Source organism: Phycodurus eques, chromosome 1 (assembly GCF_024500275.1).
Source record: "Phycodurus eques isolate BA_2022a chromosome 1, UOR_Pequ_1.1, whole genome shotgun sequence".
NCBI classification, from domain to species: Eukaryota; Metazoa; Chordata; class Actinopteri; order Syngnathiformes; family Syngnathidae; genus Phycodurus; species Phycodurus eques.
In genome coordinates this window covers 8,862,450-8,889,669 of record NC_084525.1, presented here as the reverse complement: position 1 = coordinate 8,889,669, position 27,220 = coordinate 8,862,450, and the positions used below count along the sequence as shown (strand labels likewise).

At 41.3% G+C, this 27,220-nt stretch overlaps 14 non-coding genes across 14 annotated transcripts; all 14 read left to right on the top strand.

The window, feature by feature from the left end:
- Positions 1-277: 277 nt before the first annotated feature.
- On the top strand, positions 278-359 carry trnas-gcu (transfer RNA serine (anticodon GCU)). The gene has a single exon. It is a non-coding gene; the product is annotated as a tRNA-Ser (tRNA).
- Positions 360-1,567: 1,208 nt separating this feature from the next.
- On the top strand, positions 1,568-1,649 carry trnas-gcu (transfer RNA serine (anticodon GCU)). The gene has a single exon. It is a non-coding gene; the product is annotated as a tRNA-Ser (tRNA).
- A 5,175-nt stretch (positions 1,650-6,824) lies between these two features.
- Positions 6,825-6,906, top strand: trnas-gcu (transfer RNA serine (anticodon GCU)). Its single transcript has one exon. It is a non-coding gene; the product is annotated as a tRNA-Ser (tRNA).
- Positions 6,907-11,583: 4,677 nt separating this feature from the next.
- On the top strand, positions 11,584-11,665 carry trnas-gcu (transfer RNA serine (anticodon GCU)). Its single transcript has one exon. It is a non-coding gene; the product is annotated as a tRNA-Ser (tRNA).
- Positions 11,666-15,156: 3,491 nt separating this feature from the next.
- trnas-gcu (transfer RNA serine (anticodon GCU)) lies at positions 15,157-15,238 on the top strand. The gene has a single exon. It is a non-coding gene; the product is annotated as a tRNA-Ser (tRNA).
- A 649-nt stretch (positions 15,239-15,887) lies between these two features.
- Positions 15,888-15,971, top strand: trnas-gcu (transfer RNA serine (anticodon GCU)). Its single transcript has one exon. It is a non-coding gene; the product is annotated as a tRNA-Ser (tRNA).
- A 2,438-nt stretch (positions 15,972-18,409) lies between these two features.
- trnas-gcu (transfer RNA serine (anticodon GCU)) lies at positions 18,410-18,491 on the top strand. The gene has a single exon. It is a non-coding gene; the product is annotated as a tRNA-Ser (tRNA).
- Positions 18,492-19,476: 985 nt separating this feature from the next.
- On the top strand, positions 19,477-19,558 carry trnas-gcu (transfer RNA serine (anticodon GCU)). Its single transcript has one exon. It is a non-coding gene; the product is annotated as a tRNA-Ser (tRNA).
- Positions 19,559-20,207: 649 nt separating this feature from the next.
- On the top strand, positions 20,208-20,291 carry trnas-gcu (transfer RNA serine (anticodon GCU)). Its single transcript has one exon. It is a non-coding gene; the product is annotated as a tRNA-Ser (tRNA).
- Positions 20,292-22,007: 1,716 nt separating this feature from the next.
- trnas-gcu (transfer RNA serine (anticodon GCU)) lies at positions 22,008-22,091 on the top strand. Its single transcript has one exon. It is a non-coding gene; the product is annotated as a tRNA-Ser (tRNA).
- Positions 22,092-22,863: 772 nt separating this feature from the next.
- trnas-gcu (transfer RNA serine (anticodon GCU)) lies at positions 22,864-22,945 on the top strand. The gene has a single exon. It is a non-coding gene; the product is annotated as a tRNA-Ser (tRNA).
- Positions 22,946-23,717: 772 nt separating this feature from the next.
- Positions 23,718-23,799, top strand: trnas-gcu (transfer RNA serine (anticodon GCU)). Its single transcript has one exon. It is a non-coding gene; the product is annotated as a tRNA-Ser (tRNA).
- Positions 23,800-24,571: 772 nt separating this feature from the next.
- Positions 24,572-24,653, top strand: trnas-gcu (transfer RNA serine (anticodon GCU)). Its single transcript has one exon. It is a non-coding gene; the product is annotated as a tRNA-Ser (tRNA).
- Positions 24,654-26,237: 1,584 nt separating this feature from the next.
- trnas-gcu (transfer RNA serine (anticodon GCU)) lies at positions 26,238-26,319 on the top strand. Its single transcript has one exon. It is a non-coding gene; the product is annotated as a tRNA-Ser (tRNA).
- Positions 26,320-27,220: the final 901 nt, after the last annotated feature.

The window sequence follows — 27,220 nt, the reverse complement described above, 5'->3', positions numbered from 1 at the left end:
TAACCCTATTTTTAAACTCGAACCGTTTTTCAAAACCCTTCTTTGAAACCCTAACCCTGTTTAGAAACCCTACTTGGAAACCGTAACTTTGATTGAAAACTCTATTTTGAAACCCTACTTTGAAACCCTAACCCTGTTTTAAAACCCTACTTTGAAAACGTAAGCCTGCTATGAAACCCTTATTTGAAATCCTAACCCTGTTTTGAAAACCTTTGAAACCGGCTTAATTTCAAACCCAAACCGTTTTGAAACCGTAACACTGTTTACCACTAGCAAAGACGAGGTGGCCGAGCGGTTAAGGCAATGGGCTGCTAATCCATTGTGCTCTGCACGCATGGGTTCAAATCCCATCTTCGTCTGCATTTAGCATTATGCTATGTCGTAACACAAAGCAGGTCTTGAAACACGAGCCCTTCTTTGACGCCTTATTACTACTTTGATACCCTATCCCGAGTTGGAAACTGTTTTGAAATCCTAACCCGACTGTGAAACCCAAACCCTGTTTTGAAACCCTACCTTGAAACCCAACCCCTAATTTAAAACTCTACATTAAACCCAAACCCTGTTTGAAACCATACTTAAAATATGTAACCTTTGTTGAAAACTCTACTTTGAAACCCTAACCCTGCTTTGAAACCCTACTTTGAAATCCTAACCCTGTTTTGAAACCCAACTTTGAAACCGGCCTAATTTCAAACACAAACCGTTTTGAAACCGTAACCCTGTTGACCACTAGCAAGACAAGGTGGCCGTGAGGTTAAGGCGATGGACTGCTTATCCATTGTGAACTACACCCATGGGTTCAAATCCCATCCTCATCGGCACTTAACATTATGCTGTGTCGTAACACAAAGCCGGTCTTGAAACCCGAGGCATACTTTGACACCCTAACCCATTTTGGAAACTAATTTGACACACTACCCGTGTTTTGAAAACCTAATTTGAAATCCTCACCCTACTTTGAAACCCTAACCCTGTTTTGAAATCCTACTTTGAAACCATATCCCTACTTTGACACCCTACCCATCTATCCATTTTCTGAGCCGCTTCTCCTCACCAGGGTCGCGGGCTTGCTGGAGCCTATCCCAGCTATCATCGGACAGGAGGCGGGTACCCTACTTTGGAATCCTAACCGTTTTGAAACACTGCTTAGAAACCCTAACTCTGTTCTGAAACGGTACTTTTAAACCCTAACCCTGATTTGAAATCCGACTTTGAAACCCTACCCCTAATTTGAAACACTACTTTGAAACCCTAACCCAAATTTGAAACCCTAACCCTGTTTCAAAATCCTACTTTGAAACCCTAACTCTACTTTGAAACCCTAACCCTACCTTTAAACCCAAACCCTGTTTTAAAACCCTACTTTGAAACCGTAAGCCTGCTTTGAAACCCAACATTGAAATCCTAACCGTTTTGAAACCGTAACCCTGTTGAGGTGGGGGTTAGGGTTTCAAAGTAGGGGTAGGGTTTCAAAGAAGGGTTTCGAAATAGGGTTCTGGTTTTTAAGTCGGGTTAGGGTTTCAAAGTCGTGTTTCAAACTACTCTACTACCACTCAGCCACCAAGACGAGGTGGCCGAGTGGTTAAGGCGATGGACTGCTAATCCATTGTGCTCTGCACGCATGGGTTCAAATCCCATCCTCGTCGGCTTTTAGTATTATGCTATGTCGTAAAACAAAGCCGGTCTTGGAACCCAAACCCTTCTTTGAAACCTTATTCCAATTTTGATACCCTACCCCGAGTTGGAATCTAGTTTGAAATCCTAACCCAACTTTAAAACCCTAACCCAATTTTGACATCCCATCCCTGGTTGAAACCCCGACTTTGAACACCTACCTTACTTTTAAACACCAACCCAAAACTCTAACCCTCCTTAGAACTACGAACCCTACTTCGAAACACGACTTTGAAACCTTAACCCTACTTAAAAACCCGAACCCTATTTCGAAACCCTACTTTGAAACCCTAACCCTGTTTTGAAACCCTACCCCTAATTTAAAGCTCAACTTTAAAACCATAACCCTATTTTGAAAACCTAATCCTACTTTAAAACTCTACTTTGAAACCCAAACCCTGTTTGAAACCAGACATAGAAAATTTAACCCTGTTGACCACTAGCAAGACGAGGTGGCCGAGTGGTTAAGGCGATGGACTGCTAATCCGTTTTTCAAAACCCTTCTTTGAAACCCTAACCCTGTTTAGAAACCCTACTTGGAAACCGTAACTTTGATTGAAAACTCTATTTTGAAACCCTACTTTGAAACCCTAACCCTGTTTTAAAACCCTACTTGGAAAACGTAAGCCTGCTTTGAAACCCAACTTTGAAATCCTAACCCTGTTTTGAAACCCTTTGAAACCGGATTAATTTCAAACCCAAACCGTTTTGAAACCGTAACACTGTTTACCCCGAGCAAAGGCGAAGTGGCCGAGAGGTTAAGGCAATGGACTGCTAATCCATTGTCCTCTGCATGCATGGGTTCTAATCCCATCCTCGTTGGCATTTAGTATTATTCTATGTCGTAAAACAAAGGCGGTCTTGAAACCCTAACCCTTCATTGAAACCTTATTCCTGCTTTGATACCCTACCCCTAGTTGTAAACTGTTTTGAAATCCTAACCCTACTTTGAAACCAAACCCTATTTTGACATCCCATCCCTGGATGGAAACCCTACTTTGAAACCGGCCTAATTTCAAAACCAAACCGTTTTGAAACCGTAACCCTGTTGACCACTCACAAGATGAGGTGGCCGAGTGGTTAAGGCGATGGACTGCTAATCCATTGTGCTCTGCACGCATGGCTTCAAATCCCATCCTCGTCGGCATTTAGTATTATGCTATGTCGTAACACAAAGGCGGTCTTGAAACCCTAACCCTTCATTGAAACCTTATTCCTGCTTTGATACCCTACCACTAGTTGTAAACTGTTTTGAAATCCTAACCCTACTTTAAAACCCTAACCCTATTTTGACATCCCATCCCTGGTTGGAAACCCGACTTTGAACACCTACCTTACTTTTAAACCCCAACCCCAATTTAAAACCCTACTTTGAAACCCTATCCCAATAATAAAACCCGAACCCTATTTCGAAACCCTTCTTTGAAACCCTACCCCTACTTTGAAACCCTAACCCTGTTTTGAAACCCTACCCCTAATTTAAAACTCTACTTTAAAACCATAACCCTATTTTGAAAACCTAATCCTACTTTAAAACTCTACTTTGAAACCCAAACCCTGTTTGAAACCCTACTTAAAAAATGTAACCCTGTTTTGAAACCCTACTTTGAAACCCTAAACCTAATTCGAAACCCTACTTTGAAACCCTAACCCTGTTTTAAAACCCTACTTGGAAAACGTAAGCCTGCTTTGAAACCCAACTTTGAAATCTTAACCCTGTTTTGAAACCCTTTGAAACCGGATTAATTTCAAACCCAAACCGTTTTGAAACCGTAACACTGTTTACCCCGAGCAAAGGCGAAGTGGCCGAGAGGTTAAGGCAATGGACTGTTAATCCATTGTCCTCTGCATGCATGGGTTCTAATCCCATCCTTGTTGGCATTTAGTATTATTCTATGTCGTAAGACAAAGGCGGTCTTGAAACCCTCACCCTTCATTGAAACCTTTTTCCTGCTTTGATACCCTACCCCTAGTTGTAAACTGTTTTGAAATCCTAACCCTACTTTGAAACCAAACCCTATTTTGACATCCCATCCCTGGATGGAAACCCTACTTTGAAACCGGCCTAATTTCAAAACCAAACCGTTTTGAAACCGTAACCCTGTTGACCACTCACACGATGAGGTGGCCGAGTGGTTAAGGCGATTGACTGCTAATCCATTGTGCTCTGCACGCATGGGTTCAAATCCCATCCTCGTCGGCATTTAGTATTATGCTATGTCGTAACACAAAGGCGGTCTTGAAACCCTAATCCTTCATTGAAACCTTATTCCTGCTTTGATACCCTACCACTAGTTGTAAACTGTTTTGAAATCCTAACCCTACTTTAAAACCCTAACCCTATTTTGACATCCCATCCCTGGTTGGAACCCCGACTTTGAACACCTACCTTACTTTTAAACCCCAACCCCAATTTAAAACCCTACTTTGAAACCCTATCCCAATAATAAAACCCGAACCCTATTTCGAAACCCTTCTTTGAAACTCTAACCCTCCTTTGAACTACTAACCCTACTTTGAAACACGACTTTGAAACCCTAACCCGACTTAAAAACCAGAACCCTATTTTGAAACCCTTCTTTGAAACCCTACCCCTAATTTGAAACCCTAACCCTGATTTGAAACCCTACCCCTAATTTAAAACTCTACTTTAAAACCATAACCCTATTTTGAAAACCTAATCCTACTTTAAAACTCTACTTTGAAACCCAAACCCTGTTTGAAACCCTACTTAAAAAATTTAACCCTGTTTTGAAACCCTACTATGAAACCCTAAACCTAATTTGAAACCCTACTTTGAAACCCTAACCCTGTTTTAAAACCCTACTTGGAAAACGTAAACCTGCTTTGAAACCCAACTTTGAAATCTTAACCCTGTTTTGAAACCCTTTGAAACCGGATTAATTTCAAAACCAAACCGTTTTGAAACCGTAACCCTGTTGACCACTCACACGATGAGGTGGCCGAGTGGTTAAGGCGATTGACTGCTAATCCATTGTACTCTGCATGCATGGGTTCTAATCCCATCCTCGTTGGCATTTAGTATTATTCTATGTTGTAAGACAAAGGCGGTCTTGAAACCCTAACCCTTCATTGAAACCTTATTCCTGCTTTGATACCCTACCCCTAGTTGTAAACTGTTTTGAAATCCTAACCCTACTTTGAAACCAAACCCTATTTTGACATCCCATCCCTGGATGGAAACCCTACTTTGAAACCGGCCTAATTTCAAAACCAAACCGTTTTGAAACCGTAACCCTGTTGACCACTCACAAGATGAGGTGGCCGAGTGGTTAAGGCGATGGACTGCTAATCCGTTGTGCTCTGCACGCATGGGTTCAAATTCCATCCTCGTCGGCATTTAGTATTATGCTATGTCGTAACACAAAGGCGGTCTTGAAACCCTAACCCTTCATTGAAACCTTATTCCTGCTTTGATACCCTACCACTAGTTGTAAACTGTTTTGAAATCCTAACCCTACTTTAAAACCCTAACCCTATTTTGACATCCCATCCCTGGTTGGAACCCCGACTTTGAACACCTACCTTACTTTTAAACCCCAACCCCAATTTAAAACCCTACTTTGAAACCCTATCCCAAAAATAAAACCCGAACCCTATTTCGAAACCCTTCTTTAAAACTCTAACCCTCCTTTGAATTACTAACCCTACTTTGAAACACGACTTTGAAACCCTAACCCGACTTAAAAACCAGAACCCTATTTCGAAACCCTTCTTTGAAACCCTACCCCTACTTTGAAACCCTAACCCTGTTTTGAAACCCTACCCCTAATTTAAAACTCTACTTTAAAACCATAACCCTATTTTGAAAACCTAATCCTACTTTAAAACTCTACTTTGAAACCCAAACCCTGTTTGAAACCCTACTTAAAAAATGTAACCCTGTTTTGAAACCCTACTTTGAAACCCTAAACCTAATTCGAAACCCTACTTTGAAACCCTAACCCTGTTTTAAAACCCTACTTGGAAAACGTAAGCCTGCTTTGAAACCCAACTTTGAAATCTTAACCCTGTTTTTAAACCCTTTGAAACCGGATTAATTTCAAACCCAAACCGTTTTGAAACCGTAACACTGTTTACCCCGAGCAAAGGCAAAGTGCCCGAGAGGTTAAGGCAATGGACTGCTAATCCATTGCCTTCTGCATGCATGGGTTCTAATCCCATCCTCGTTGGCATTTAGTATTATGCTATGTCGTAACACAAAGGCGGTCTTGAAACCCTAACCCTTCATTGAAACCTTATTCCTGCTTTGATACCCTACCCCTAGTTGTAAACTGTTTTGAAATCCTAACCCTACTTTGAAACCAAACCCTATTTTGACATCCCATCCCTGGATGGAAACCCTACTTTGAAACCGGCCTAATTTCAAAACCAAACCGTTTTGAAACCGTAACCCTGTTGTCCACTCACAAAATGAGGTGGCCGAGTGGTTAAGGCGATGGACAGCTAATCCATTGTGCTCTGCACGCATGGGTTCACATCCCATCCTCGTCGGCATTTAGTATTATGCTATGTCGTAACACAAAGGCGGTCTTGAAACCCTAACCCTTCATTGAAACCTTATTCCTACTTTGATACCTTACCCCTAGTTGTAAACTGTTTTGAAATCCTAACCCTACTTTGAAACGCTAACCCAATTTTGACATCCCATCCCTGGTTGGAACCCTACTTTGAAAACCTACCTTTCTTTTAAACCCCAACCCTAATTTCAAACGCTACTTTGAAACCCTATCTCAATTATGAAACCCAAACCCTGTTTGAAACCCTACTTAGAAAATGTAACCCAGTTTGGAAACCCTACATTGAAACCCTAAACCTAATTTGAAAACCTAGTTTGAAACCCTAAACCTGCTTTGAAACCCTACTTTGAAATCCTAACCCTATTTTTGAAACCCTAACCCTATTTTTAAATTCTAACCCTTTTTAGAAACCCTTCTTTCAAAACCTAACCCTGTTTAGAAACCCGACTTGGAAACCGTAACCTTTATTGAAAACTCTACTTTGAAACCCTACCTTTAAACCCTAACCCTGTTTTAAAACCCTAGTTTGAAACCGTAAGCCTGCTTTGAAACCCAACATTTAAATCCTAACCGTTTTGAAACCGTAACCCTGTTGACCACAAGCAAGACGAGGTGGCCGAGAGGTTAAGGCGATGGACTGCTAATCCATTGTGCTCTGCACGCATGGGTTCAAATCCCATCCTCGTCGGCATTTAGTATTATGCTATGTCGTAACACAAAGCCGGTCTTGAAACCCTAACCCTTCATTGAAACCTTATTCCTATTTTGATACCCTACCCCTATTTGTAAACTGTTTTGTAACCCGAGCCCTTCTTTGAAGCCTTATTCCGACTTTGATACCTGATCCCGAGTTGGGATCATTGAAACCCTAACCCTGTTTTAAAACCCTACTTGGAAAACGTAAACCTGCTTTGAACCCCAACTTTGAAATCTTAACCTTGTTTTGAAATCCTTTGAAACCGGATTAATTTCAAACCCAACCCGTTTTGAAACCGTAACACAGTTTACCACAAGCAAAGGCGAAGTGGCCGAGAGGTTAAGGCGATGGACTGCTAATTCATTGTCCTCTGCATGCATGGGTTCTAATCCCATCCTCGTTGGCATTTAGTATTATGCTATGTCGTAACACAAAGGCAGTCTTGAAACCCTAACCCTTCATTGAAACCTTATTCCTGCTTTGATACCCTACCCCTAGTTGTAAACTGTTTTGAAATCCTAACCCTACTTTGAAACGCTAACCCTATTTTGACATCCCATCCCTGGTTGGAACCCTACTTTGAAAACCTACCTTTCTTTTCAGAATCAGAATCAGAATCATCTTTATTTGCCAAGTATGTCCAAAACACACAAGGAATTTGTCTCCGGTAGTTGCAGCCGCTCTAGTACAACAGACAGTCAATTTACAGAACACTTTGGAGACATAAAGACATTGACAAAAAACAATTGTGCAAAAAGATGCAGAATCAGAATCAGAATCATCTTTATTTGCCAAGTATGTCCAAAACACACAAGGAATTTGTCTCCGGTAGTTGGAGCCGCTCTAGTACAACAAACAGTCAATTTACAGAACACTTTGGGGACATAAAGACATTGACAAAAAACAATTGTGCAAAAAGATGCAGAGTCCTCTAGCACTTAGAGCAGTTCGAACGACTAATATTGCAATAGTCCGGTGCAATGACCATTGTGCAAAGGGCGCTGAGACTTCAAGGAGTGTATGCGGTTTAAAGTGACAAGTAGTGCGATCATCTGGGACAATGTCGGTTGTGCAAATGTTACAGATACTCCTCAATCAGTGTGCAAATGGAGCAGATGCTACTCTGGCATGAGTGGCAGAGTCCTCTAGCACTTAGAGCAGTTCGAATGACTAATATTGCAATAGTCCGGTGCAATGACCATTGTGCAAAGGGCGCTGAGACTTCAAGGAGTGTATGCGGTTTAAAGTGACGAGTCGTGCGATCATCTGGGACAATGTCGGTTGTGCAAATGTTACAGATACTCCTCAATCAGTGTGCAAATGGAGCAGATGCTACTCTGGTATGAGTGGCCAGTATATGCAAATAGTGCAGCATGGCGAAACAACTACAGTGAGTGCACGAGTAATACATAATTGGCCCCACAAAAATGTGACAACGAACTCAAGTCAAAAAATTGCCAGCTTATTGTAATGGAATTATAGGTTAGGTGTTTAAGAAGTTGATCACAAGAGGGAAGAAGCTGTTGGAATGTCTACTAGTTCTAGTTTGCGTTGATCGGTAGCGCCTACCTGAGGGAAGGAGCTGGAAGAGCCGGTGACCGGGGTGCAGACGGTCCGAGAGGATTTTGCACGCCCTTGTCTTAGTTCTGGCAGCGTGCAAGTCCTCAATGGTGGGTAGGGGGGGTAGCGACAATCCTTTCAGCAGTTTTGATTGTCCGTTGCAGTCGGAGTTTGTCCTTTTTTGTAGCAGCACCAAACCAGACTGTGATGGAAGAACACAGGACCGATTCGATGACCGCTGTGTAGAACTGTCTCAGCAGCTCCGGTGGGAGGCCATGCTTTCTCAGAAGCCGCAGGAAGTACATCCTCTGCTGGGCCTTTTTGAGGACGGAGTTGATGTTGGTCGCCCACTTCAGGTCCTGAGAGATTATAATTCCCAGGAAGTTGAAGGTCTCGACGGTTGACACAAGGCAGCTGGACAACGTGAGGGGCAGCTGTGGCGAAGGATGGCTCCTGAAGTCCACGATCATCTCTACCGTCTTGAGCGTGTTCAGCTCCAGGTTGTGTCGCCCGCACCACAGCTCCAGCCGCTGCGCTTCCTGTCGATATGCAGACTCGTCACCGTCCTCGATGAGGCCGATGACAGTGGTGTCATCTGCAAACTTCAGGAGCTTGACAGTCGGGTTCGCTGAGGTGCAGTCGTTCGTGTAGAGAGAGAAGAGCAGCGGAGAGAGGACACAACCTTGGGGCGCCCCAGTGCTGATGCTGCGTGTGGATGAGGTGGCCTCCCCCAGCCTGACCTGCTGTGTCCTGCCCGTCAGAAAGCTGTAAATCCACTGGCAGATGGCAGGTGAGACGCTGAGCTGGAGAAGCTTGGTTGAAAGGAGTTCAGGGATGATGGTGTTGAACGCTGAGCTGAAGTCCACGAACAGGATCCTCGCGTAGGTCCCTGCACTGTCGAGGTGTTCTAGGCTGAAGTGCAGTCCCATGTTGACTGCATCATCCGCAGACCTGTTCGCTTGGTAGGCAAACTGCAGGGGGTCCAGCAGGGGACCTGTGACACTCTTGAGGTGGTCCAGCACGAGACGTTCAAAGGACTTCATGACCACCGATGTCAAAGCGACAGGCCTGTAGTCATTCAGACCAGAGATTGCAGGTTTCTTGGGGACTGGAATGATGGTGGAGCGTTTGAACAGGATGGAACTTCGCACATTTCCAAAGATCTGTTAAAGATTTGAGTGAAGACTGGACCGTGCTGGTCCGCGCAGACTTTGAGGCAGGATGGGGACACTGCCGCTTTGTTAATCTTCTGTTGTTTGAAGATGCGTCTCACATCCTGTTCATGGATGGTTAACGCAGAAGTCAGAGGTGTGGTTGTGGTCGCGGGTGCGGCCGGGTGGGTGTGTGGAGTGAAACTGTCCTTTTCAAATCTGCAATAGAAGGTATTCAAGTCGTTGGCTAGTGTGCTATTGTTCTCAGCTTGGGGGGATCGTCGCTTGTAATTAGTCAGCGATTGGAATGCACGCCAGACTGATTTAGAGTCGTTCGCGCTAAACTGTTTTTCCAACTTTGCTGCATAGATCCTCTTTGTAATGTTAATTTCTTTAGTCAGCTGGTTTCTAGCTCGATTATACAGGGCCCTGTCCCCGCTCTGATATGCGTCTTCCTTAGCTTGGCGAAGCTGCTTAAGTTTAGCAGTGAACCACGGCTTGTTGTTGTTGAATGTCCGAAATGATTTTGTTGGTACACAAACCTCTTCACAGAAACTGACACAGGATGTGACAGTGTCCGTATATTCATCCAGCCTGCCAGCTGAATTTTCAAAGACACTCCAGTCTGTGCAGTCTAAACAGCTTTGAAGTTCCATCTTGGCTTCATTGGTCCACTTTTTGACTGTTTTCACTGTAGGCTTCGCACATTTAAGTTCTTGCTTGTACGTCGGTATTAAGTGAATTAAGCAGTGATCAGACGAGCCCAGGGCTGCACGAGGTATAGCACGGTATGCGTTTTTTACCGTCGTGTAGCAGTGGTCTAAAGTATTATTTTCCCTGGTAGGACAGTCGATGTGCCGCTTGTATTTAGGGAGTTCGTGGTTGAGTTTAGCTTTGTTAAAGTCTCCGAGAATAATGAGGGGTGAGTCCGGGTGTTTTTTTTCAATTTCGTTGACTTGTTCGGCGAGCGTTAGCAATGCGACGTTCGTGTTAGCTTGCGGTGTAATATAGACTCCAGCCAGTATAAACGATGCAAACTCACGTGGGGAGTAGAATGGTTTACAGTTCAAAAACAGCGACTCCAAATGCGGGCTGCAGTGTGTGCTGAGCACCGTGACGTCCGTACACCATTTTTCGTTGATATGGAGGCATATCCCGCCGCCCTTCGTTTTCCCCGATGATTCCATGTCGCGGTCCGCTCGATGAATGTTGAAGCCGGGTAGCATGACGGCGCCATCGGGTACGGCGTCGCAAAGCCAGGTCTCCGTGAAGCACATGGCCGCGGAACGTCCGAAGTCTTTACTGGTCTTTAACAGAAGATGAAGCTCGTCCATTTTGTTGGGTAGGGAGCGTACATTCGCGAGGTGGATCGACAGGAACGCCAATCTGTGTCCTCTCTTGCAGAGATTCACCTGAACGCCGGCTCGTTTTCCTCTGTGGCCAATTAATGCATGTTTTTGGGATGTGGGAGGAAACCGGAGTGCCCGGAGAAAACCCACGCAGGCACGGGGAGAACATGCAAACTCCACACAGGCGGGGACGGGGATTGAACCCCGCACCTCAGAACTGTGAGGCTGACACTCTAACCAGTGCCACCCTGATTGAAACCCAACTTAGAAAATTTAACCCAGTTTAGAAACCCTACATTGAAACCCTAAACCTAATTTGAAACCCTAACCCTGCTTTGAAACCCTACTTTGAAATCCTAACCTTATTTTTGAAACCCTAACCCTATTTTTAAATTCTAACCCTTTTTAGAAACCCTTCTTTGAAACCCTAACCCTGTTTAGAAACCCGACTTGGAAACCGTAACCTTTATTGAAAACTCTACTTTGAAACCCTACCTTTAAACCCTAACCCTGTTTGAAAACCCTACTTTGAAACCGTAAGCCTGCTTTGACACCCAACATTGAAATCCTAACCGTTTTGAAACCGTAACCCTGTTAACCACAAGCAAGACGAGGTGGCCGAGAGGTTAAGGCGATGGACTGCTAATCCATTGTGCTCTGCACGCATGGGTTCAAATCCCATCCTCGTCGGCATTTAGTATTATGCTATGTCGTAACACAAAGCCGGTCTTGAAACCCTAACCCTTCATTGAAACCTTATTCCTATTTTGATACCCTACCCCTATTTGTAAACTGTTTTGAAATCCGAACCCTACTTTGAAACCCAAACCCTATTTTGACATCCCATCCCTGGTTGGAAACCCTACTTTGAAACCGGCCTAATTTCAAAACCAAACCGTTTTGAAACCGTAACCCTGTTGACCACTGGAAAGATGAGGTGGCTGAGAGGATAAGGCGATGAACTGCTAATCCACTGTGTTCTGCACGCATGGTTCAAATCCCATTCTCGTAGGCATTTAGCATTATGCTATGTTGTAACACAAAGCCGGTCTTGAAACCCGAGCCCTTCTTTGAAGCCTTATTCCGACTTTGATACCTGATCCCGAGTTGGAAACTATTTTGAAATCCTAACCCAGTTTTGAAACCCTTCCTTGAAATGCCACCCCTAATTTAAAACTCTACCTTAAAACCATAACCCTATTTTGAAACCCTAATCCTACTTTAAAACTTTTCTTTGAAACCCAAACCCTGTTTGAAACCCAACTGAGAAAATGTAACCCTGTTTTGAAACCCTACTTTGAAACCCTAAACCTAATTTGAAAATCTAGTTGGAAACCCTAACCCTATTTCGAAACCCTTCTTTGAAACCCTACCCCTACTTTGAAAGCCTAACCCTGTTTTGAAACCCTACCCCTAATTTAAAACTCTACTTTAAAACCATAACCCTATTTTGAAAACCTAATCCTACTTTAAAACTCTACTTTGAAACCCAAACCCTGTTTTAAACCCTACTTCGAAAATTTAACCCTGTTTTGAAACCCTACTTTGAAACCCTAAACCTAATTTGAAACCCTACTTTGAAATCCTAACCCTATTTTTGAAACCCTACTTTGAAACCCTAACCCTATTTTTAAACTCAAACACTTTTTCGAAAACCTTCTTTGAAACCCTATCCCTGTTATGAAATCCTAACCCTGTTTCAAAACCCTTTTTTGAAACTAACACTCCTTAGAACTAATAACCCCACTTTGAAACACGACTTTGAAACCCTAACCCTACTTAAAAACCCTTACCCTATTTCGAAACCCTTCTTTGAAACCCTACCCCTACTTTGAAACCCTAACCCTGTTTTGAAACCCTACCCCTAATTTAAAACTCTACTTTAAAACCATAACCCTATTTTGAAAACCTAATCCTACTTTAAAACTCTACTTTGAAACCCAAACCCTGTTTGAAACCCTACTTTAAAAATTTAACCCTGTTTTGAAACCCTACTTTGAAACCTTAAACCTAATTTGAAACCCGAGTTTGAAAACCTAACCCTGCTTTGAAATCTTAACCCTATTTGTGGAACGCTACTTTGAAACCCTAACCCTATTTTTAAACTCGAACCGTTTTTCAAATCCCTTCTTTGAAACCCTAAACCTGTTTAGAAACCCGACTTGGAAACCTTAACCTTTCTTGAAAACTCTACTTTGGAACCCTAACCCTACTTTGAAACCCTAACCCTGTTTTAAAACCCTACTTTGAAACCGTAAGCCTGCTTTGAAACCCTACTTTGAAATCCTAACCCTGTTTTGAAACCCTACTTTGCAACCGGCCTAATTTCAAACCCCTGTTTCGAAACCGTTCTTTGAAACTCTAACCCCACTTAGAACTACCAACCCTACTTTGAAACACTACTTTGAAACCCTCACCCTACTTATAAACCGTAACCCTATATCGAAACTTTTCTTTGAAACCCTACCCCTACTTTGAAACCCTAACCCTGTTTTGAAACCCTACCTTGAAACGCTACCCCTAATTTAGAACTCTACTTTAAAACCATAACCCTATTTTGAAACCCGAATCCTATTTGAAAACTCTACTTTGAAACCCAAGCCCTGTTTTAAACCCTACTTCGAAAATTTAACCCTGTTTTGAAACCCTACTTTGAAACCCTAAACCTAATTTGAAACCCTACTTTGAAATCCTAACCCTATTTTTAAAACCCTACTTTGAAACCCTAACCCTATTTTTAAACTCTAACCCGTTTTCGAAACCCTTCTTTGAAACCCTAACCCTGTTTAGATACCCTACTTGGAAATCGTAACCTTTATTGAAAACTCTACTTTGAAACCCAAACCCAACATTGAAATCCTAACCCTGTTTCGAAACCCTACTTTGAAAACCTACCTTACTTTTAAACCCCAACCCTAATTTCAAACCCTACTTTGAAACCCTATCCCTATTATGAAACCCGAACCCTGTTTCGAAACCCTTCTTTGAAACTCTAACCCGATTTAGAACAACGAAACCCTTCTTTGAAACCCTACCTCGACTTTAAAACCATAACCCTAGTTTGAAACCCTAATACTATTTTAAAACTCTACTTTGAAACCCAACCCTGTTTGAAACACTACTGAGAAAATGTAACCCTGTTTTGAAACCCTACTTTGAAACCCTAAACCTAATTTGAAACCCTAGTTTGAAACCTTAGTTTGAAACCATAACCCTGCTTTGAAACCCTTCTTTGAAATCCTAAACCTATTTTTGAAACCGACTTTGAAAACCTAACCCTATTTTAAAACTCTATTCCTTTTTTGAAACCCTACTTTGAAACCCTAACCCTGTTTCGAAACTCTACTTGGAAACCGTAAGCCTGCTTTGAAACACTACTTTTAAACCCTAACCCTACTTAAGAACCCTAACCCTATCTCGAAACCCTTCTTTGAAACCCTAGCCCTACTTTGAAACCCTAACCCTGTTTTGAAACCCTACCTTGAAACGCTACCCCTAATTTAAAACTCTACTTTAAAACTTTACTTTGAAACCCAAACCCTGTTGGAAACCCAACTTAGAAAATGTAACCCTGTTTTGAAACCCTACTTTGAAACCCTAAACCTAATTTGAAACCCGGGTTTGAAACCTTAGTTTGAAACCATAACCCTGCTTTGAAACCCTACTTTGAAATCCTAAACCTATTTTCGAAACCCTACTTTGAAACCATAACCCTGTTTCGAAACTCTACTTGGAAACTGTAAGCCTGCTTTGAAACACTACTTTGAAACCCTAACCCTACTTAAGAACCCTAACCCTATCTCGAAACCCTTCTTTGAAACCCTACCCCTACTTTGAAACCCTAGCCCTGTTTTGAAACCCTACCTTGAAACGCTACCCCTAATTTAAAACTCTACTTTAAAACTTTACTTTGAAACCCAAACCCTGTTTGAAACCCTAATTATAAAATGAAACCCTGTTTTGAAACCCTACTTTGAAACCGTAAACTTTATTGAAAACTCAACTTTGAAACCCTAACCCTACTTTGAAACCCTCACCCTGTTTTAAAACCCTACTTTGAAACCGTAAGCCTAATTTGAAACCCAACATTGAAATCCTAACCCTGTTTTGAAACCCTTTGAAACCGGCCTAATTTCAAACCCAAACCGTTTTGTAACCGTAACCTTTCTGATCACAAGCAAGACGAGGTGGCCGAGAGGTTAAGGCGATGGACTGCTAATCCATTGTGCTCTGCACGCATGGGTTCAAATCCCATCCTTGTCGGCAATTAGCATTATGCGATGTTGAAACACAAAGCCAGTCTTGAAACCCTAGACCTTCTTTGAAACCTTATTCCTACTTTGAGACCCTACCCCGAGTTGGAAACTATTTTGAAATCCTAACCCTACTTTGAAACCCGAACCCTATTTTGACATCCCATCCCTGGTTGGAACCCCTACTTTGAAAACCTACCTTACTTTTAAAACCCAACCCTAATTTCAAACCCTACTTAGAAACCCTATCTCTATTATGAAACCCTAACCCTGTTTCGAAACCCTTCTTTGAGACTCTAACCCTACTTAAAACTACTAACCCTTCTTTGAAACACTACTTTGGAACCCTAACCCTACTTAAAAACCCTAACTCTATTTCAAAACCCTATTTTGAAACCCTAATCCTACTTTAAAACTCTACTTTAAACCTAAACCGTTTGAAACCCTACTTAGAAAATGTAACCCTTATTGAAAACTCTACTTTGAAACCCTAACCCCACTTTGAAATCCTAACCCTGTTTTAAAACCCTACTTTGAAACCGTAAACCTGCTTTGAAACCCTACTTTGAAATCCTAACCCTGTTTTGAAACCCGACTTTGAAACCGGCCTAATTTCAAACCCAAATGGTTTTAAAACCGTAACTCTGCTGAACACTAGTGACATGAGGTGGCCGAGCGGTTAAGGCGATGGACTGCTAATCCATTGTGCTCTGCACGCATGGGTTCAAATCCCATCCTCGTCGGCTTTTAGTATTATGCTGTGTCGTAACACAAAGCCGGTCTTGAAACCCTCGCCCTTCTTTGTCACCTTATTCCTTCTTTGATACCCTACCCCCAGTTGGAAACTATTTTGAAATCCTAACCCTACTTTGAAACCCGAACCCTATTTTGACATCCCATCCCTGGTTGGAACCCCTACTTTGAAAACCTACCTTACTTTTAAACCCCAACCCTAATTTCAAACCCTACTTTGAAATCCTAACCCTACATTGAAACCCTAAACCCTATTTTGACATCCCATCCCTGGTTGGAAACCCTACTTTGAAAACCTACCTTACTTTTAAACCCCAACCCTAATTTCAAACCCTACTTAGAAACCCTATCTCTATTATGAAACCCTAACCCTGTTTCGAAACCCTTCTTTGAAACTCTAACCCTACTTAAAACTACTAACCCTTCTTTGAAACACTACTTTGGAACCCTAACCCTACTTAAAAACCCTAACTCTATTTCAAAACCCTATTTTGAAACCCTAATCCTACTTTAAAACTCTACTTTAAACCAAAACCGTTTGAAACCCTACTTAGAAAATGTAACCCTTATTGAAAACTCTACTTTGAAACCCTAACCCCACTTTGAAATCCTAACCCTGTTTTAAAACCCTACTTTGAAACCGTAAACCTGCTTTGAAACCCTACTTTGAAATCCTAACCCTGTTTTGAAACCCGACTTTGAAACCGGCCTAATTTCAAACCCAAATGGTTTTAAAACCGTAACTCTGCTGAACACTAGTGACATGAGGTGGCCGAGCGGTTAAGGCGATCGACTGCTAATCCATTGTGCTCTGCGCGCATGGGTTCAAATCCCATCCTCGTCGGCTTTTAGTATTATGCTGTGTCGTAACACAAAGCCGGTCTTGAAACCCTCGCCCTTCTTTGTCACCTTATTCCTTCTTTGATACCCTACCCCCAGTTGGAAACTATTTTGAAATCCTAACCCTACTTTGAAACCCGAACCCTATTTTGACATCCCATCCCTGGTTGGAACCCCTACTTTGAAAACCTACCTTACTTTTAAACCCCAACCCTAATTTCAAACCCTACTTTGAAATCCTAACCCTACATTGAAACCCTAAACCCTATTTTGACATCCCATCCCTGGTTGGAAACCCTACTTTGAAAACCTACCTTACTTTTAAACCCCAACCCTAATTTCAAACCCTACTTTTGAAACCCTATCCCTAAAAATTTTGTACCCTGTTTTGAAACCCTACTTTGAAACCCTAAACCTAATTTGAAACCCTAATTTGAAAACCTAACCCTGCTTTGAAACCCTACTTTGAAACCCTAACCCTATTTTTAAACTCGAACCGTTTTTCAAAACCCTTCTTTGAATCCGTAAACCTGTTTAGAAACCCTACTTGGAAACCGTAACCTTTCTTGAAAACTCTACTTTGAAGCCCTAACCCTACTTTGAAACCCTAACCCTGTTTTAAAACCCTACTTTGAAACCGTAAGCCTCCTTTGAAACCCTACTTTGAAATCCTAACCCTGTTTTGAAACCCTACTTTGCAACCGGCCTAATTTCAAACCCAAACCCTTTTTGAAACCATACATAGAAAATGTAACCCAAGTTTGAAACCCTAACCCTGCTTTGAAACCCTACTTTGAAATCCTAACCCTATTTTTTAAACCCTACTTTGAAACCCTAACCCTACATTTAAACTATAACATCCTTTTTCGAAACCCTTCTTTGAAACCCTAACCCTGTTTAGAAACCCTACTTGGAAACCGTAAGCCTGCTTTGAACACCAACCTTACTTTTAAACCCCAACCCTAATTTCAAACCCTACTTTGAAACCCTATCCCTATAATAAAATCCTAACCCTATTTCGAAACCCTTCTTTGAAACCCTACCCCTACTTTGAAACCCTAACCCTGTTTTGAAACCCTACCCCTAATTTAAAACTCTACTTTAAAACCATAACCCTATTTTGAAAACCTAATCCTACTTTAAAACTCTACTTTGAAACCCAAACCCTGTTTGAAACCCTACTTAAAAAAATGTAACCCTGTTTTGTAACCCTACTTTGAAACCCTAAACTTAATTTGAAACCCTAGTTTGAAAACCTAACCCTCCTTTGAAACCCTACTTTGAAATCTTAACCCTATTTGTGGAACCCTACTTTGAAACCCTAACCCTATTTTTAAACTCGAACCGTTTTTCAAAACCCTTCTTTGAATCCCTAAACCTGTTTAGAAACCCTACTTGGAAACCATAACCTTTCTTGAAAACTCTACTTTGAAACCCTAACCCTGTTTTAAACCCCTACTTTGAAACCATAAGCCTGGTTTGAAACCCTACTTTGAAATCCTAACCCTGTTTTGAAACCCTACTTTGCAACCGGCCTAATTTCAAACCCAAACCGTTTTGAAACCGCAACCCTGTTGACAACTGGCAAGACGAGGTGGCCGAGAGGTTAAGGCGATGGACTGCTAATCCATTGTGCTCTGCATGCATGGGTTCAAATCCCATCCTTGTCGGCATTTAGTATTATGCGATGTCGAACCACAAAGCCAGTCTTGAAACCCTCGCCCTTCTTTGTAACCTTATTCCTTCTTTGATACCCTACCCCCAGTTGGAAACTATTTTGAAATCCTCACCCTACTTAGAAACCCTATCTCAATTATGAAACCCTAACCCTGTTTCGAAACCCTTCTTTGAAACTCTAACCCTACTTAAAACTACTAACCCTTCTTTGAAACACTACTTTGGAACCCTAACCCTACTTAAAAACCCTAACCCTATTTCAAAACCCTATTTTGAAAGCCTAATCCTACTTTAAAACTCTACTTTGAAACCCAAACCCAACTTTGAAACCCAAACCCTGTTTGAAACCCTACTTAGAAAATGTAACCCTGTTTTGAAACCCTACTTTGAAACCCTAAACCTAATTTGAAACCCGGGTTTGAAACCTTAGTTTGAAACCATAACCCTGTTTTGAAACCCTACTTTGAAATCCTAAACCTATTTTCGAAACCCTACTTTGAAACCATAACCCTGTTTCGAAACTCTACTTGGAAACTGTAAACCTGCTTTGAAACACTACTTTGAAACCCTAACCCTACTTAAGAACCCTAACCCTATCTCGAAACCCTTCTTTGAAACCCTACCCCTACTTTGAAACCCTAACCCTGTTTTGAAACCCTACCTTGAAACGCTACCCCTAATTTAAAACTCTACTTTAAAACTTTACTTTGAAACCCAAACCCTGTTTGAAACCCTAATTATAAAATGAAACCCTGTTTTGAAACCCTACTTTGAAACCGTAAACTTTATTGAAAACTCAACTTTGAAACCCTAACCCTACTTTGAAACCCTCACCCTGTTTTAAAACCCTACTTTGAAACTGTAAGCCTAATTTGAAACCCAACATTGAAATCCTAACCCTGTTTTGAAACCCTTTGAAACCGGCCTAATTTCAAACCCAAACCGTTTTGTAACCGTAACCTTTCTGATCACAAGCAAGACGAGGTGGCCGAGAGGTTAAGGCGATGGACTGCTAATCCATTGTGCTCTGCACGCATGGGTTCAAATCCCATCCTTGTCGGCAATTAGCATTATGCGATTTTGAAACACAAAGCCAGTCTTGAAACCCTAGACCTTCTTTGAAACCTTATTCCTACTTTGAGACCCTACCCCTAGTTGGAAACTATTTTGAAATCCTAACCCTACTTTGAAACCCGAACCCTATTTTGACATCCCATCCCTGGTTGGAACCCCTACTTTGAAAACCTACCTTACTTTTAAACCCCAACCCTAATTTCAAACCCTACTTAGAAACCCTATCTCTATTATGAAACCCTAACCCTGTTTCGAAACCCTTCTTTGAGACTCTAACCCTACTTAAAACTACTAACCCTTCTTTGAAACACTACTTTGGAACCCTAACCCTACTTAAAAACCCTAACCCTATTTCAAAACCCTATTTTGAAACCCTAATCCTACTTTAAAACTCTACTTTAAACCTAAACCGTTTGAAACCCTACTTAGAAAATGTAACCTTTATTGAAAACTCTACTTTGAAACCCTAACCCCACTTTGAAATCCTAACCCTGTTTTAAAACCCTACTTTGAAACCGTAATCCTGCTTTGAAACCCTACTTTGAAATCCTAACCCTGTTTTGAAACCCGACTTTGAAACCGGCCTAATTTCAAACCCAAATGGTTTTAAAACCGTAACTCTGCTGAACACTAGTGACATGAGGTGGCCGAGCGGTTAAGGCGATGGACTGCTAATCCATTGTGCTCTGCACGCATGGGTTCAAATCCCATCCTCGTCGGCTTTTAGTATTATGCTGTGTCGTAACACAAAGCCGGTCTTGAAACCCTCGCCCTTCTTTGTCACCTTATTCCTTCTTTGATACCCTACCCCCAGTTGGAAACTATTTTGAAATCCTCACCCTACTTAGAAACCCTATCTCTATTATGAAACCCTAACCCTGTTTCGAAACCCTTCTTTGAAACTCTAACCCTACTTAAAACTACTAACCCTTCTTTGAAACACTACTTTGGAACCCTAACCCTACTTAAAAACCCTAACCCTATTTCAAAACCCTATTTTGAAAGCCTAATCCTACTTTGAAACTCTACTTTGAAACCCAAACCCAACTTTGAAACCCAAACCCTGTTTGAAACCCTACTTAGAAAATGTAACCCTGTTTTGAAACCCTACTTTGAAACCCTAAACCTAATTTGAAACCCGGGTTTGAAACCTTAGTTTGAAACCATAACCCTGTTTTGAAACCCTACTTTGAAATCCTAAACCTATTTTCGAAACCCTACTTTGAAACCATAACCCTGTTTCGAAACTCTACTTGGAAACTGTAAACCTGCTTTGAAACACTACTTTGAAACCCTAACCCTACTTAAGAACCCTAACCCTATCTCGAAACCCTTCTTTGAAACCCTACCCCTACTTTGAAACCCTAACCCTGTTTTGAAACCCTACCTTGAAACGCTACCCCTAATTTAAAACTCTACTTTAAAACTTTACTTTGAAACCCAAACCCTGTTTGAAACCCTAATTATAAAATGAAACCCTGTTTTGAAACCCTACTTTGAAACCGTAAACTTTATTGAAAACTCAACTTTGAAACCCTAACCCTACTTTGAAACCCTCACCCTGTTTTAAAACCCTACTTTGAAACCGTAAGCCTAATTTGAAACCCAACATTGAAATCCTAACCCTGTTTTGAAACCCTTTGAAACCGGCCTAATTTCAAACCCAAACCGTTTTGTAACCGTAACCTTTCTGATCACAAGCAAGACGAGGTGGCCGAGAGGTTAAGGCGATGGACTGCTAATCCATTGTGCTCTGCACGCATGGGTTCATATCCCATCCTTGTCGGCAATTAGCATTATGCGATTTTGAAACACAAAGCCAGTCTTGAAACCCTAGACCTTCTTTGAAACCTTATTCCTACTTTGAGACCCTACCCCTAGTTGGAAACTATTTTGAAATCCTAACCCTACTTTGAAACCCGAACCCTATTTTGACATCCCATCCCTGGTTGGAACCCCTACTTTGAAAACCTACCTTACTTTTAAACCCCAACCCTAATTTCAAACCCTACTTAGAAACCCTATCTCTATTATGAAACCCTAACCCTGTTTCGAAACCCTTCTTTGAGACTCTAACCCTACTTAAAACTACTAACCCTTCTTTGAAACACTACTTTGGAACCCTAACCCTACTTAAAAACCCTAACTCTATTTCAAAACCCTATTTTGAAACCCTAATCCTACTTTAAAACTCTACTTTAAACCTAAACCGTTTGAAACCCTACTTAGAAAATGTAACCCTTATTGAAAACTCTACTTTGAAACCCTAACCCCACTTTGAAATCCTAACCCTGTTTTAAAACCCTACTTTGAAACCGTAAACCTGCTTTGAAACCCTACTTTGAAATCCTAACCCTGTTTTGAAACCCGACTTTGAAACCGGCCTAATTTCAAACCCAAATGGTTTTAAAACCGTAACTCTGCTGAACACTAGTGACATGAGGTGGCCGAGCGGTTAAGGCGATGGACTGCTAATCCATTGTGCTCTGCACGCATGGGTTCAAATCCCATCCTCGTCGGCTTTTAGTATTATGCTGTGTCGTAACACAAAGCCGGTCTTGAAACCCTCGCCCTTCTTTGTCACCTTATTCCTTCTTTGATACCCTACCCCCAGTTGGAAACTATTTTGAAATCCTAACCCTACTTTGAAACCCGAACCCTATTTTGACATCCCATCCCTGGTTGGAACCCCTACTTTGAAAACCTACCTTACTTTTAAACCCCAACCCTAATTTCAAACCCTACTTTGAAATCCTAACCCTACATTGAAACCCTAAACCCTATTTTGACATCCCATCCCTGGTTGGAAACCCTACTTTGAAAACCTACCTTACTTTTAAACCCCAACCCTAATTTCAAACCCTACTTAGAAACCCTATCTCTATTATGAAACCCTAACCCTGTTTCGAAACCCTTCTTTGAAACTCTAACCCTACTTAAAACTACTAACCCTTCTTTGAAACACTACTTTGGAACCCTAACCCTACTTAAAAACCCTAACCCTATTTCAAAACCCTATTTTGAAACCCTAATCCTACTTTAAAACTCTACTTTAAACCTAAACCGTTTGAAACCCTACTTAGAAAATGTAACCTTTATTGAAAACACTACTTTGAAACCCTAACCCCACTTTGAAATCCTAACCCTGTTTTAAAACCCTACTTTGAAACCGTAATCCTGCTTTGAAACCCTACTTTGAAATCCTAACCCTGTTTTGAAACCCGACTTTGAAACCGGCCTAATTTCAAACCCAAATGGTTTTAAAACCGTAACTCTGCTGACCACTAGTGAGATGAGGTGGCCGAGCGGTTAAGGCGATGGACTGCTAATCCATTGTGCTCTGCATGCATGGGTTCAAATCCCATCCTCGTCGGCTTTTAGTATTATGCTGTGTCGTAACACAAAGCCGGTCTTGAAACCCTCGCCCTTCTTTGTCACCTTATTCCTTCTTTGATACCCTACCCCCAGTTGGAAACTATTTTGAAATCCTAACCCTACTTTGAAACCCGAACCCTATTTTGACATCCCATCCCTGGTTGGAACCCCTACTTTGAAAACCTACCTTACTTTTAAACCCCAACCCTAATTTCAAACCCTACTTTGAAATCCTAACCCTACATTGAAACCCTAAACCCTATTTTGACATCCCATCCCTGGTTGGAAACCCTACTTTGAAAACCTACCTTACTTTTAAACCCCAACCCTAATTTCAAACCCTACTTAGAAACCCTATCTCTATTATGAAACCCTAACCCTGTTTCGAAACCCTTCTTTGAAACTCTAACCCTACTTAAAACTACTAACCCTTCTTTGAAACACTACTTTGGAACCCTAACCCTACTTAAAAACCCTAACCCTATTTCAAAACCCTATTTTGAAACCCTAATCCTACTTTAAAACTCTACTTTAAACCTAAACCGTTTGAAACCCTACTTAGAAAATGTAACCTTTATTGAAAACACTACTTTGAAACCCTAACCCCACTTTGAAATCCTAACCCTGTTTTAAAACCCTACTTTGAAACCGTAATCCTGCTTTGAAACCCTACTTTGAAATCCTAACCCTGTTTTGAAACCCGACTTTGAAACCGGCCTAATTTCAAACCCAAATGGTTTTAAAACCGTAACTCTGCTGACCACTAGTGAGATGAGGTGGCCGAGCGGTTAAGGCGTTGGACTGCTAATCCATTGTGCTCTGCACGCATGGGTTCAAATCCCATCCTCGTCGGCTTTTAGTATTATGCTGTGTCGTAACACAAAGCCGGTCTTGAAACCCTCGCCCTTCTTTGTCACCTTATTCCTTCTTTGATACCCTACCCCCAGTTGGAAACTATTTTGAAATCCTAACCCTACTTTGAAACCCGAACCCTATTTTGACATCCCATCCCTGGTTGGAACCCCTACTTTGAAAACCTACCTTACTTTTAAACCCCAACCCTAATTTCAAACCCTACTTTGAAATCCTAACCCTACATTGAAACCCTAAACCCTATTTTGACATCCCATCCCTGGTTGGAAACCCTACTTTGAAAACCTACCTTACTTTTAAACCCCAACCCTAATTTCAAACCCTACTTAGAAACCCTATCTCTATTATGAAACCCTAACCCTGTTTCGAAACCCTTCTTTGAAACTCTAACCCTACTTAAAACTACTAACCCTTCTTTGAAACACTACTTTGGAACCCTAACCCTACTTAAAAACCCTAACCCTATTTCAAAACCCTATTTTGAAACCCTAATCCTACTTTAAAACTCTACTTTAAACCTAAACCGTTTGAAACCCTACTTAGAAAATGTAACCTTTATTGAAAACACTACTTTGAAACCCTAACCCCACTTTGAAATCCTAACCCTGTTTTAAAACCCTACTTTGAAACCGTAATCCTGCTTTGAAACCCTACTTTGAAATCCTAACCCTGTTTTGAAACCCGACTTTGAAACCGGCCTAATTTCAAACCCAAATGGTTTTAAAACCGTAACTCTGCCTACCACTAGTGAGATGAGGTGGCCGAGCGGTTAAGGCGATGGACTGCTAATCCAATGTGCTCTGCACGCATGGGTTCAAATCCCATCCTCGTCGGCTTTTAGTATTATGCTGTGTCGTAACACAAAGCCGGTCTTGAAACCCTCGCCCTTCTTTGTCACCTTATTCCTTCTTTGATACCCTACCACCAGTTGGAAACTATTTTGAAATCCTAACCCTACTTTAAAACCCGAACCCTATTTTGACATCCCATCCCTGGTTGGAACCCCTACTTTGAAAACCTACCTTACTTTTAAACCCCAACCCTAATTTCAAACCCTACTTTGAAATCCTAACCCTACATTGAAACCCTAAACCCTATTTTGACATCCCATCCCTGGTTGGAAACCCTACTTTGAAAACCTACCTTACTTTTAAACCCCAACCCTAATTTCAAACCCTACTTTTGAAACCCTATCCCTAAAAATTTTGTACCCTGTTTTGAAACCCTACTTTGAAACCCTAAACCTAATTTGAAACCCTAATTTGAAAACCTAACCCTGCTTTGAAACCCTACTTTGAAACCCTAACCCTATTTTTAAACTCGAACCGTTTTTCAAAACCCTTCTTTGAATCCGTAAACCTGTTTAGAAACCCTACTTGGAAACCGTAACCTTTCTTGAAAACTCTACTTTGAAGCCCTAACCCTACTTTGAAACCCTAACCCTGTTTTAAAACCCTACTTTGAAACCGTAAGCCTCCTTTGAAACCCTACTTTGAAATCCTAACCCTGTTTTGAAACCCTACTTTGCAACCGGCCTAATTTCAAACCCAAACCCTTTTTGAAACCATACATAGAAAATGTAACCCGAGTTTGAAACCCTAACCCTGCTTTGAAACCCTACTTTGAAATCCTAACCCTATTTTTTAAACCCTACTTGGAAACCCTAACCCTACATTTAAACTATAACATCCTTTTTCGAAACCCTTCTTTGAAACCCTAACCCTGTTTAGAAACCCTACTTGGAAACCTTAAGCCTGCTTTGAACACCAACCTTACTTTTAAACCCCAACCCTAATTTCAAACCCTACTTTGAAACCCTATCCCTATAATAAAATCCTAACCCTATTTCGAAACCCTTCTTTGAAACCCTACCCCTACTTTGAAACCCTAACCCTGTTTTGAAACCCTACCCCTAATTTAAAACTCTACTTTAAAACCATAACCCTATTTTGAAAACCTAATCCTACTTTAAAACTCTACTTTGAAACCCAAACCCTGTTTGAAACCCTACTTAAAAAAATGTAACCCTGTTTTGTAACCCTACTTTGAAACCCTAAACTTAATTTGAAACCCTAGTTTGAAAACCTAACCCTCCTTTGAAACCCTACTTTGAAATCTTAACCCTATTTGTGGAACCCTACTTTGAAACCCTAACCCTATTTTTAAACTCGAACCGTTTTTCAAAACCCTTCTTTGAATCCCTAAACCTGTTTAGAAACCCTACTTGGAAACCATAACCTTTCTTGAAAACTCTACTTTGAAACCCTAACCCTGTTTTAAAACCCTACTTTGAAACCATAAGCCTGGTTTGAAACCCTACTTTGAAATCCTAACCCTGTTTTGAAACCCTACTTTGCAACCGGCCTAATTTCAAACCCAAACCGTTTTGAAACCGCAACCCTGTTGACAACTGGCAAGACGAGGTGGCCGAGAGGTTAAGGTGATGGACTGCTAATCCATTGTGCTCTGCATGCATGGGTTCAAATCCCATCCTCGTCGGCATTTAGTATTATGCGATGTCGAACCACAAAGCCAGTCTTGAAACCCTCGCCCTTCTTTGTAACCTTATTCCTTCTTTGATACCCTACCCCCAGTTGGAAACTATTTTGAAATCCTCACCCTACTTAGAAACCCTATCTCAATTATGAAACCCTAACCCTGTTTCGAAACCCTTCTTTGAAACTCTAACCCTACTTAAAACTACTAACCCTTCTTTGAAACACTACTTTGGAACCCTAACCCTACTTAAAAACCCTAACCCTATTTCAAAACCCTATTTTGAAAGCCTAATCCTACTTTAAAACTCTACTTTGAAACCCAAACCCAACTTTGAAACCCAAACCCTGTTTGAAACCCTACTTAGAAAATGTAACCCTGTTTTGAAACCCTACTTTGAAACCCTAAACCTAATTTGAAACCCGGGTTTGAAACCTTAGTTTGAAACCATAACCCTGTTTTGAAACCCTACTTTGAAATCCTAAACCTATTTTCAAAACCCTACTTTGAAACCATAACCCTGTTTCGAAACTCTACTTGGAAACTGTAAACCTGCTTTGAAACACTACTTTGAAACCCTAACCCTACTTAAGAACCCTAACCCTATCTCGAAACCCTTCTTTGAAACCCTACCCCTACTTTGAAACCCTAACCCTGTTTTGAAACCCTACCTTGAAACGCTACCCCTAATTTAAAACTCTACTTTAAAACTTTACTTTGAAACCCAAACCCTGTTTGAAACCCTAATTATAAAATGAAACCCTGTTTTGAAACCCTACTTTGAAACCGTAAACTTTATTGAAAACTCAACTTTGAAACCCTAACCCTACTTTGAAACCCTCACCCTGTTTTAAAACCCTACTTTGAAACCGTAAGCCTAATTTGAAACCCAACATTGAAATCC